Here is a 12380-nt window from a genome sequence, read left to right as displayed (position 1 = left end):
GCGACAAACACTGTCAATATATATATATATATATATATATATATGTGTGTGTGTGTGTGTGTGTTTTTTTTTTGAAGTTGTCATTAATGACAGACTCGTTTTTGAACTTATTTATTTACGGTTAATAAGCATTGAATCATAATGGCCAGGTCCTGATTGGACTATGGCTGATATTTCTCTGTCTTTAGTTCTAGGGTCCTGTCAATTGGGATTTATTTATCTGGTATTTTGGAGGACTTACTAATAACTGATTTCCTGCTGTATTTGATTTAATTAATGGAACAGTTTGCTTACTCAAGAATTAGTTGGAATTCAACCAATAGACTTCCCGGGAATCGAAAATGTAAGGATTATATATATATATATATATATATATGACATATTGATTTCATTTCTCAATGGTTGTATGATTTATAAAATGTTAGTTGACAAAAGTTTTAAAGTTTAATCACATGGGGGATTTAACATAGGATTTGATAAAATATTAATTTACGACGTGTTTTTTGGCAACTTGAAAAATTTGCATTTTACTGGACTTGGGAGAAAGGTTGCATGGGGAGAGTGGGGAGTTTTTCTAATTTATCCACGTGGAGTTTTTTCAATTCAAATTTGTTGGTTGTGGGTCCCATCATTAACAAAAGCATGCCACATAAGAAAGAGCTGTTGGGGAGTTGATATTTAAAAGACGCCGAATATCATTTTCAGTCAAAAGAATGCTTTTATGTCGTTTTCAGTACATTCCGGTAATCAACGTACTTGTATTCAATTAATTCTGACTCAGCTATTGTAGTTAAAGCATTGATTATATGCTGGGTTCTTAGAAAATGCTTAAAACCACTTTTGAGTTTTAACTCGGTTGATGTATTCTGGGTTCTCAGAGAATGCTTAAAACCACTTTTGAGTTTTGATTCGTTTGATATGTATATGCTGGGTTCTTAGAGAATGCAATTTCGCAGCTCACAACTTGGCCAAGTGGAGCAAGTGCTGGGCAGTTTTTGGTGACCCGTCCATTAGCGATTTAGTTCTATCTCTCTCTCACAAGGTATTGATAGATTCTGCGGAGTTGCATCCCCTATATTGATGTTGCTTTTGGTTTCTTTGTGTTTTGTTTTATTTTTTGTTCCTTGTTTCGTGTTGAATTTATGCTATGTTCATTGTTTGTTTAGTTGTGTTTTTTTTTTTTTTTTTCCTCACAAATAAGTAGTACTTTCATTAATAAGAAAACATGGCTACCACATTAGGGGCAACCTCTTGTCATCGGAAAAGGCCATAACTAGTAGACTTAACTGTTGAAAAATTAATAAGTCATATTTAGTGTCTAAGATATATTAGAAAGGCGTCGCCGTTAAACTGTCAAAACTGTCAAAACTTGTCGATAGAACAAGTCGTAATGAACTCTCCACTCCAATAGCCTCTCCACACAATACCCCCACATACAAAATGGCCACGCACTTCCTTAACCCTTATATAGCCCTGCAAGCACTTGTATATAAATTGTCTCACTCAATGTAATGGGTTAATTGGTTTTAGGCCTATTGGGCTTATATTAATTAATCAAGAGATGTTCTTTGGTCAAATGGACTGACCAAATACTTACGAGATAAAGTTTATAAGCCTCAAGCTAGTCAATCAATCGAAATTTGTATCAAATGATGTGAGAAAATAAATAAAATATGACCATATAATATGAAATACAAAACATGCCTAATGATTTTTAGTCTCAAAATAATGAGAATAAAAATACTTAAAAATATGTTAAAATCATTAAAACAAATAAATATAAATAAAACTATTTTTAGGTAGCTTACGTGTATCCATGTAAGGAGTTTGCATCTAAAAACCTTTCTTAAAAAAGAAATATAAAATTTATGGAAGAACTACGTAACAATAATCTAGATAATTTGACATGTTTAGATTCACGAGTACATAAATATTTACTATTATTAAATTATCAAAATTAAATATGCCACATAAAATTAAATAACATTATATAAATTTTATGGCATTCGATCATCAAACAAATTATATGTAAAATGTATAGAAAATAATTATTTGAATGATTATGAGAATTAATCACTCATACAAATATAATTAATAGTATAAAAATAAAAATATAAAAAAATTTATAGTGGCTAAAATCCAAAATAAATCAGTTAAATGGATAGAAAATGAAAAAAACAGAGTTTAACAGTAAGAAAGGGCGCTCAAAACGGAGTTAAAATAACAAAAAAAGAACAAATTTTGGCCACAAATGGATCCCACGAGCGCCACCTGGGCGCTGAAACTCGCCACAGGAACGATGATTTGCACTGGCGCGCGCTGACACGCGCTTCCAGTTTAAAGTTGGTTAATGCGCCAGCATCAGAGTTTTTGTTTTTTTTAAATTACAATTCATGTATGCCAAACGAATTGTAGTTAAAGAAGAAAACTACAGCTATGAACTACATACGACATGTCATTTTTATTGTCAAAGAATAAAACAACGCGTCGTCCCTAACCTCTAGCCACTGTAAATCGATCCGAAGCAGGACCCGCAACCCGACCCGGCCATATTTTAGCCTTAAGAATTTCAGTTTTTACAATTGAAAAGGGGTCTTGCTCCAAATTCAATTCTGTTTTGATCCATAACTTCAAATGGCCGAAAAAATTCTCAAAAAACCATTTTTGAAAGCTTCAAAACGGTGATTAATCATCCAATTATCACATGTGACACGCATTTGCAGTATGAAATCTCAACGTCACAATATTTGAGCGAAAATTCAAATTCCCGTTTTGGGCTCCAAACTCCCACGAAGGACCGGATTTTTTTTATTAATCCACATAACAGATAAAAATATGGACCAAATCATCATAATTGATCATCAAACAAAATGAATGTGCTCAAAATAACATCAGGGCTGATTGTAAACATTGAAATATGAGTTCAATAGGTAACAGCCTTAACACTAAAGTAGCAAGCTCTGATACCAATGGTAAAAAAATTAATCAATCCTATTTAGTGTCTAAGAAATATAAAAAACATAGGTTCGTGGGTTACCTGTTGAAAGTGTTAACGTCACCGTTAAGCCGTTAAAACTTCTCGTTGGAACGTGCTTTGACAGTAATGAACTTTCCACACACTTAGCCTCTATATATACACCCATCTCGCACAAAAATGATTACACACTTCTTCAACTCTCATATAGCCCCACAATCACTTTATATAAAGTGTGCCACTAAACATAATAAGCTTAATAGGTTTTGGACCTATTGGGCTAATGTTAATCAATTAAGAGAGATTCTTTAGCTTAATGGGAGGATTAAAGTACTTACAAGAGGAAAAGTTTATAGGCCTCAAGTTAGTTAATAAATTGTGTCTATCCCATTATGGATTAATATTTAATATACATACATAGTAAAATTCTTAATAATAATGTAGTCTATAACACGATATAATTTATATTAGAATGAATTATTATGATTGTAGCAGTCCACATAAAAATATTTTAAGATTAACAGCTCAATTACATAGATAATGAGCACTAGCATTGTTCTTTCTAGGAATCCACTTAAAATAAATATTGCTAAAGTTAGAACGAAGAGTTTAAAATGGAATCAACGTCTGTTCTTTGTTTGTTTTTGCTAATGATGTTCCTTGTTTGTTTAGTTGTGTTTGTTTAGTTTTGTGACTTTTACATACTCATTTCTTTGGCCTTTATTGAAATCCACACCGTTTAGTGAAAAAAATCTAATATTTGCTTATCGTTTTATTGAAATACGGTGCGCCCTATGTTTTTGGTATATTGTTGTACATGCCTAACTCAGCTCCAGGATATAGTCATCCTTTTATTTAATTTTTTTTTTGTTTTACTTCCTGCCACTTTTCGACAGGAAAAAAAAGAATGATGATCTTTCCTGCAGAAATCATCGCAAATATCATTTACTGATATTACCGGTGAAAGATCTACTATGTTACATGGTTGTATTAAAGTCATGATGCTCAATGATTGATGACCCTAATTTGATCCGAATGCACCTCAAGCATAACATGGAAGCCTCCTCCAATGCTGGCCTCGTTCTCATGGACCGAAGTGACAGTGAGGAACGCGAGATTTTTTGGATTGACTTAAACACACTTGAGTCATCCGTGAAGCTCGACGAGCAGACGATATGACTTTCGCTACCGTGTTTGGCTCTTACAATGGCTTGATCACAATCATTAAGCTTCAGCTTCTGGTTCTTTAAAATCTATTGACCAGGAAGTATAAAGGTTTGCTATTTCTAAGGATCGTATTTCTGACTGGATATTCTTATTGCAAATATTTTATACATGGCTTTGGTTACGATTCCATAAATGATGAGTACAAGGTCGTAAAAGTGATATAATTTTCTGAGTAACTTTTTGCGAACGATCTCATTGACTATTATATGGTTTATGTTTATGGTGTCAAGCTTAATACTTGGAATAGTATTGATGAGTTGCGATATCTCTTTCGTCTTTCTCATCACCATGGTGTCTTGGACAGTAATGCCTTTAATTGGATGTTATACTAGAATCCTCATATTGATACACTGCCGTTAATTGTTGCATTTGATCTTGTGGCTGAGAACTATTATGATATTCCGCTGCCTGATTATGAGGATGAGCCTTGTAGCATAAGTCTGAAGCTATTTGTGGGATTACTTTGCTTGGTTTGTTCTTATGCCGCAGATGGTGTTGAGTTTGATGAACAGACGTTCCCATTCTTGGAACGTGTCGATATATGGGTGATGGAAGAGTGTGGGATCAAAGAGTCTTGGACAAAGCTACTTACTCTGGAGCCGTCAAGTAGAACTGGCCCTTTCAACTGGGTGTTTCCTATCAACTACTGGAAGACTACTAATCGTGTTCTCTAGAATTTAAGCTTTCAAAAAGGCCCAGACTACTAACCGTCAAGAGAACACGATTAGTAGTCTTCCAGTAGTTGATAGGAAACACCCAGTTGAAAGGGCCAGTTCTACTTGACGGCTCCAGAGTAAGTAGCTTTGTCCAAGACTCTTTGATCCCATACTCTTCCATCACCCATTTATCATCACGTTCTAAGAATGGGAACGTCTATTCATCAAACTCAACACCATCTGCGGCATAAGAACAAACCAAGCAAAGTAATCCTGCAAATGGCTCCAGACTTATGCGACAAGGCTCATTCTCATAATCAGGCAGCGGAATATCATAATAGTTCTCAGCCACAAGATCAAATGCAACAATTAACGGTAGTGTATCAACATGATGATTCTAGTATAACATCCAATTCAAGGCATTACAGTCCAAGACACCATGGTGATGAGAAAGACGAAAAAGATATCGCAACTCATCAATACTTTTCCAAGTATTAAGCTTGACACTATAAACATAAACCATATAACAGTCGATGACATCGTTTGCAAAAAGTTACTTAGAAAATTGTATCACCCTCACAACCATGTACTCATCATTTATGGAATCATAACCAAAGCCATGTATAAAAGATTTACAATAAGAATATCTAGTCGGGAATACGATCCTTGAAAATGGTAAATCTTTATACTTCCTGGTCAATGGATTCCAAAGAAGCTGAAGCTTAGTGACTATGATCAAGTCATTGTAAGAGCCAAACACGGTAGCGAAAGTCATATCGTCTAGCTCATTGAGCTTCACGGATGACTCAAGTGTGTTTAAGTCAATCCAAACAATCTCGCGTTTCTCACTATCACTGCGGTCCATGAGAACGAGGCCAGCATTGGAGGAGGTTTCCATGTTATGCTTGAGGTGCATTCAGATCAAATTAGGTTCATCAATCATGGAGCACCATGACTTTGATACAGCCCTGTAACATAGATCTTTCACCGGTAATCGGTAAATGATATTTACGATGATCTCTGTAGGAAAGATCGTCATTCCTTTTTTTCTTGTCGAAAAGTGACAGGAAGTAAAACAAAAAAAATTAAATAAAAGGGTGACTATATATTGGAGCTGGGTTTGGCATGTACAACAATATACTGAAAACATAGGGCATATCATATTTCAATAAAACAATAATCAAATATTGGATTTTTGTTCACTAAATGGTTTGGATTTCAATAAAGGCCAAAGAAAGGAGTACGTAAAAGTCACAAAACTAAATAAACACAACTAAATAAACAAGGAACATCATTAGCAAAAATTAAGAAGGAACGGACGTTGATTCCATTTTAAAGTCTTCGTTCAAGCTTGAGCAATATATATTTTAAGTGGATTCCTAGACTGAACAATGCTAGTACTCATTATCTATGTAATTGGGATGTTAATCTTAGAATATTTTTATGTGGACTGCCACAATCATAATAATTCATTCTAATATAAATTATAGTGTGTTATGGACAACATTATTGTTAAGAATTTAACTGTGCATGTATATTAATATTAGTCCATAATAGAATGGACACACAGTTTATTGACTAGCTTAAAGCCTATGGACTTTCTTTCTCGTAAGTACTTTGGTCTCCCTATTGGGCTAAAGAATCTCTCTTGACTGATTAATATAAGCCCAATAGGCCAAAACTAATTAAGTTTATTATGTTAAGTGAGACACTTTATATAAGTGCTTGAGGGTTAAGGAAGTGTGACCATTTTTGTGCGTGATGGGTGTGTGTGGAGAGGCTAAAAGAGTGGAAAGTTCATTACTCTTAAGCCAATCCAACGACAAGTTTTACTGGCAGCGATGAATTCATTGAACTCTTCGTCGATGTTGTCGACATCGCGAATCCTCCGCAGTTTGGACCGCGCCTCATCATGTTTATCATGCTTAATCATCGAATTGGGTGTGTCCGGGAAAAGCAATGACCTAATTGCAATGACAAGGGCAGGGATCCTTGCTCCTCCCAAACTCAACCGCCATTGATTTTGTTGAAGATGAAGTTCAATACTTTGGCCAAGAGGATTGCAATAGTAATGCATATCTGAAAGCATATATTAAATGGTCCTCTGTAATTGTATGGTGCAATCTCACACAAGAGGCACAGACTGTAAATACATAAAGAACATAGTAAGAAACTAAGCGGTAGTGTAAATTAGCGTGGTGGTAATTAGATCAAAAGTTGAAAAATAATAGTTAATTAATTAGAGGACTACATGAAGGGGACACGTTGTCATGTGTCTTATAAATACACTATTTGAACTCCACGTTTTATAAATTTTAATTACTGAGTGATTATTAAAAACACATAACAAAACGGTAACACAATAACAAACGAACTAAATGAAAAATCATTTATTAAGGGAATGACAATTATTATATATAATAATATAGGGGGAAAAAGAACTTATAAGAACAAGTCAAGCTACTCCTCTATGTCCTTATATTTTGTATTATAAATATACCTGATTAGTGAAACCGATACCAAAACCAAGTAACATCTGCCCCATGATCAGCATGGAGACGTTTTGGGCAAAGGCATTGAGGTTGGCACCGGCGCAAAAGAGGACACCTCCTAAGAATATGGATAGTTTCAGATCAAACCTACGCGTGACGGTGGAAGGCACCATTGAGGCGAGCAGAGTAACTAAGTAGAGTGACGATGTGAACACGGTTATTATTGAACTGTTGTACGGTCAACTGGTTAGTCAACTGGTTCACCATCTCCTTCTGGTACACTGACGGGAAGAACCTTTGCTGAAATGGGTTCATTGATGTGACACTGCCAAAAATAACAACATAAATGAAATTAAATAAAAATATGAATTCAAACTGTTATTCAAAGAATATGTGAAAAGTATTCATATAATTTCATTACCCGAGATTCCGATATCCTAGTCGAAAATCAGACCTCCGATGGCCGCTACAATGCATGTTATGATGAAAAAGAATGTCATTCTCCCTGTATATTCCTTAATGGGGCCGTCAGCTCCGGGTATCATTCCTCCTGACATTTTTGTTTGATAAAGAAGTATGAGAAGAAGAAGAAGCCTGTTGGCAATTTTTGTGTTGTAAAAATGTATTCTGCCTATATTAAGTGCAGAAGAGGGTGTTGTCAGTTCTTTTTTTCTAAACAAGGAAGACAAACTCAGAAATCCCTCCAAATCATTTTTTCCCCTCTCTCCTTCTAGCCCTTGAGCATGTCGTGGAAGTGTGTAGCACACTCAACTATGACATGATAAATTATTAAATTTCAATGTCTATGGGCCTAGTAATCTGATACCGAAGAAGTTTTTAAACAAGGAAAACAAACTCAGAAATCCATCCAAATCATTTTTTTTCCTCTATTTCTCCCTCTATAGCCCTTGAACATGTCGTGAAAGTGTGTAGCACACTCAACTATGACATGATAAATTATTAAATTTCAGTGCCTATGGGCCTAGTAATCTGATACGGAAGAAAAAGAAGAAGAAGAAGAAAAAGCAAGCAGCTGTAAAGAGCGGGTTGACAATTTTCGTGTTGTAAAAATGTATTCTGCCTATATTAAGTGCAAAAGAGGCTGTTGTCAATTGTTGCAAAGGTTGAGGAGCAACTAGTGGAAATTTCTGATTATTTCAGTGAAATTGAGAAAGTTGAAATTGCATGCAAGAGTTATTGTTTAATAAATTAGTGTTTTTTCAATGTTAGCAGTCATTTACATTTAACCCTTCTAGTTTAATTAGTGGGGACCAATAAAGTTAGCATTTTTTTTCTTTTTTCTTTTTTTCATAAATGGGACTGTAGTTTGATATTAAATACTTCTCGCTTATTCATAAGGTTATTTTGCTTCTAGATGATTCTTCTTCATGGTATGCATAGCAACACTTTTTTTTCTTCACACGCCTTGCGTTTGGGAGGGCGCCTTCGTGGATCACATTTGTGATTTACTAGAATTGCATGCATGAGAGAGTACACTTTTAATTCCCCACACATATGGCTACACAGAGAAACAACTATGATCTCTTTTAGGCCAAATTCCGTTGCAGGCATTTTTGGAGATTTGAGTTCTATCAAATTGTAATCCATTTTCTAATACAGTGTTCTAAAATTTGCAACTGTAAATTTTCTTAATATTTTATCTGTTGATACAAGTTTCGAATACAGTTTCTGGTATTCCCATCCTTGAACCTATTCAGTTGTTGTTGACAATACAGTTTCTGGTATTCCCATCTTTGAACCTATTCAGTTGTTGTTGACATAGCCAATGATGTGTCCCAATATTTTGAGCAAATGAAAAAAATTATATAAAAGCGTAGCAGTAGAATAACTTTAGAAGATAGTGGTATTCCCATCCTTGAACCTATTCAGTTGTTGTTGGCAAAGCCAATGACGTGTCCCAGTATTTTGAGCAAATGAATAAAATTATAGAAGCGTAGCAGGAGACTAACTTTTGAAAATAGTAGTGATTTAACTTATACTTAGTTACTTATTATACCAACGAACTGTCTGATTACAGGTGTTCAAATGTCTAGTTAACAACGCAAAAGCAAAATATAGTAGTAAGCTTTTATGTTACCAATGTTCTACTATCAGATTACTAGGCCCATAGGCATTGAAATTTGTCATGTCATAGTTGAGTGTGCTACACACTTTCACGACATGTTCAAGGGCTATAGAAGGAGAGAGAGGGGAAAAAAATGATTTGGAGGGATTTCTGAGTTTGTCTTCCTTTTAGAAAAAAAAACTGACAATACCCTCTTCTGCACTTAATATAGGTAGAATATCCATTTTTACAACACAAAAATTGCGCTCTTTACAGCTGCTCGCTTTTTCTTCTTTTTCTTCTTCTTCTTTACAGCTGCTTGCTTTTTCTTCTTCTTCTTCTTCTTTATCCTCTTTCTCCTCCTTTGATCTATTCCTATATTATTCTTCTCCAACTTCTCAATCAAACAAAAATGCCAAGAGGAATGATACCCGGAGCCGGCGCCCTCAATAGGGAATATACAGGGAGAATGACATTCTTTGTAATCACAACATGCATTGTACCGGCCATGAGAGGTCTGATTTTCGGCTATGATATCAGAATCTCGGGTACACTTTCCACAGATTCTTTGAATAAAAGTTTGAATTCTGATTTTTATTTAATTTCATTTATGTTGTTGTTTTAGGCTGTGTGACGTCAATGAACCCATTTCTGCAAAAGTCCTTCCCGTGGGTGTACCGAAAGAAGGGGATGGTGAACCAATCGACTAACCACAACCAGTACAGCTAGTACAATAGTTTGATACTAACCGTGTTCACATCGTCACTCTACTTGGTTGCTCTGCTCGCCTCGATGGTGGCTTCCATTGTCACGCGTAGGTTTGGTCAAAAACTATCTGTGTTCTCCAGAGGTGTCCTCTTCTGCGCCGGCGCCAACCTTAATGCCTTCGTCCAAAACGTCTCTTTGTTGATCATGGGCCTGTTGATGCTTGGTTTTGGTATCAGTTTCACTAATCACATATATTCATACTACAAAATATAATTAAGGATGTAGAATAGTAGCTTGACTTCTTGTTATTTTTATATATAATAATTGTCGTTCCATTGATAAATGATTTTTCATTTAATTTGTTTGTTGTTGTGTTGCCATTTTGTTATGTGTTTTTAATAATCACTCGGTAATTAAAATATATAGGAGTATTTAATATGTGCTTTCAACTATGCATTACTATTGGAATCCTCTTGGCCAACGTATTGAACTTCGTCTTCAACAAAATCAAGGGCGGTTGGGGATAACGGTTGAGTTTGGGAGGAGCAATGATCCCTGCCCTTGTCATTGCAATTGGGTCATTGCTTCTCTTGGACACACCCAGTTTGATGATTGAGCGTGGTAAACATGATGAGGCGCGGTCAAAACTGAGGAGGATTCGCGGTGTCGACAACATCGATGAAGAGTTTAGTGACCTCATCACTGCCAGTGAAGCCTTTAAGCTAGTAAAGCACCCTTGGAAGAGGTTGTTCGAGAGGAAATACAGACCATACTTGAGTATGGTTGTCCTGATTCCCTTCTTCCAGCAGCTCACGGGTTTCAATGCGATTATGTTTTACGGGCCTGTGTTGTTCAATGCCTCCCTCATGTCATCCGTCATCACCAGAATCGTCAACGTTGGAGCCACTTTGGTGTCAATTTACGGTGTTGATAAGTGGGGCATGAGGTTTCTCTTCCTTGTGGGTGGTGTTTAAATGTTGATATGCCAGGTAAATATTGTTATGACACTCTTTTTTTGTGCGTGTTTGTTGAATTTGCACTCGATCTTAAGTATTTTTTTGAACTATAATGTGACATAGAATATTTGTGCTTGTTTTTATATTGGGTATTGATTAATTAATTAGGCAATTGTTGCGTGTGCGATTGGAGCCAAGTTTGGAATTGATGGGAAGCCAGGGGACTTGCCCGAATGGTATGCCATAGTGGTGGTGGTGTTCATTTGCACATACGTTGCTGGGTTCGCTTGGTCTTGGGGTCCACTTGGTTAGCTTGTGCCCGGTGAGATTTTGCCATTGGAAATTCGTTCTGCCGCTTAGAGTGTCACTGTCTCGGTGAACATGATCTTTACATTTACCGTGGCAAAATTCTTTTAAACCATGCTCTGCCATTTGAAGTTTGGGTTGTTCATCTTCTTCGCCTTTGTCATTCTTTTGACCATCTTTATCTACTACTTCGTGCCTGAGACTAAAGGAATTCTAAGTGGGGAGATGGGCCAGATATGGACAAGCCACTGGTACTGGAAAAGGTTTGTCGACACAAGATCAATATCGATTCCCAACCCAGTGCAGTAGTAGTTCTAATTAATATTTCTATCATTATTAGTATTGTTCAATTACTTTAGTTTAATGGGCTAGTATTGACTCGTTGTCATACACACAAGTGATTTATTTTATTTTATTTTTGAGGAAAAGTGCCTTTTAGTTATTAAATAAGGCGTGTCTATTCTCAAGAATTATATGGCTGTCGTTTATTTCCTTTACTAATTTTCAAATATTGTCGTATTGTAGAATATTATTGCTTGTAATATGTTGCAATTGCATGCGGCAATTTATTGCTTTTTTCTACTGCTAAATTTGAACGCAGAAAACTGATTAAGAAAGTAGAAACAATATACATTATTGCACTTCACAAACTGGTCTTTTCGCCTTCTCTTTTTGAATTCTTATTAACCATTTTGAACATAAATACTAGGACAGTTGTATGGTGATGTTAAATACTATAATGAGATTTATATGTTGGATTTACTCCGAAAAAAATAAAAAATAAAAGCTTGAGATTATCCTAATTTTTCTTGTAGTGTAGACTCTATAGTTAATGGAGTCGATTTTTTATCAGGCGACTTAAATATATTTAAGACAAGTATTTATTAGGGCCTATATAAGATTAAATTTTAAAATTAGTGGGGCTATGTGTATATGTATATGTTATATATATATATATATATATAATTTAAAGATAAAGGGGACCAATCAATGTAG

At 35.4% G+C, this 12380-nt stretch overlaps 2 pseudogenes; one reads left to right on the top strand and one right to left on the bottom strand.

Annotated features, from left to right (window-relative positions):
• Nucleotides 1–6637: 6637 nt before the first annotated feature.
• Nucleotides 6638–7906, bottom strand: LOC112091073 (annotated as a pseudogene).
• Nucleotides 7907–9826: 1920 nt separating this feature from the next.
• LOC21401972 lies at nt 9827–11693 on the top strand (annotated as a pseudogene).
• Nucleotides 11694–12380: the final 687 nt, after the last annotated feature.

Source organism: Morus notabilis, unplaced genomic scaffold (assembly GCF_000414095.1).
Source record: "Morus notabilis unplaced genomic scaffold, ASM41409v2 Scaffold3, whole genome shotgun sequence".
NCBI classification, from domain to species: Eukaryota; Viridiplantae; Streptophyta; class Magnoliopsida; order Rosales; family Moraceae; genus Morus; species Morus notabilis.
This window is presented reverse-complemented; position numbering and strand designations above follow the sequence as displayed.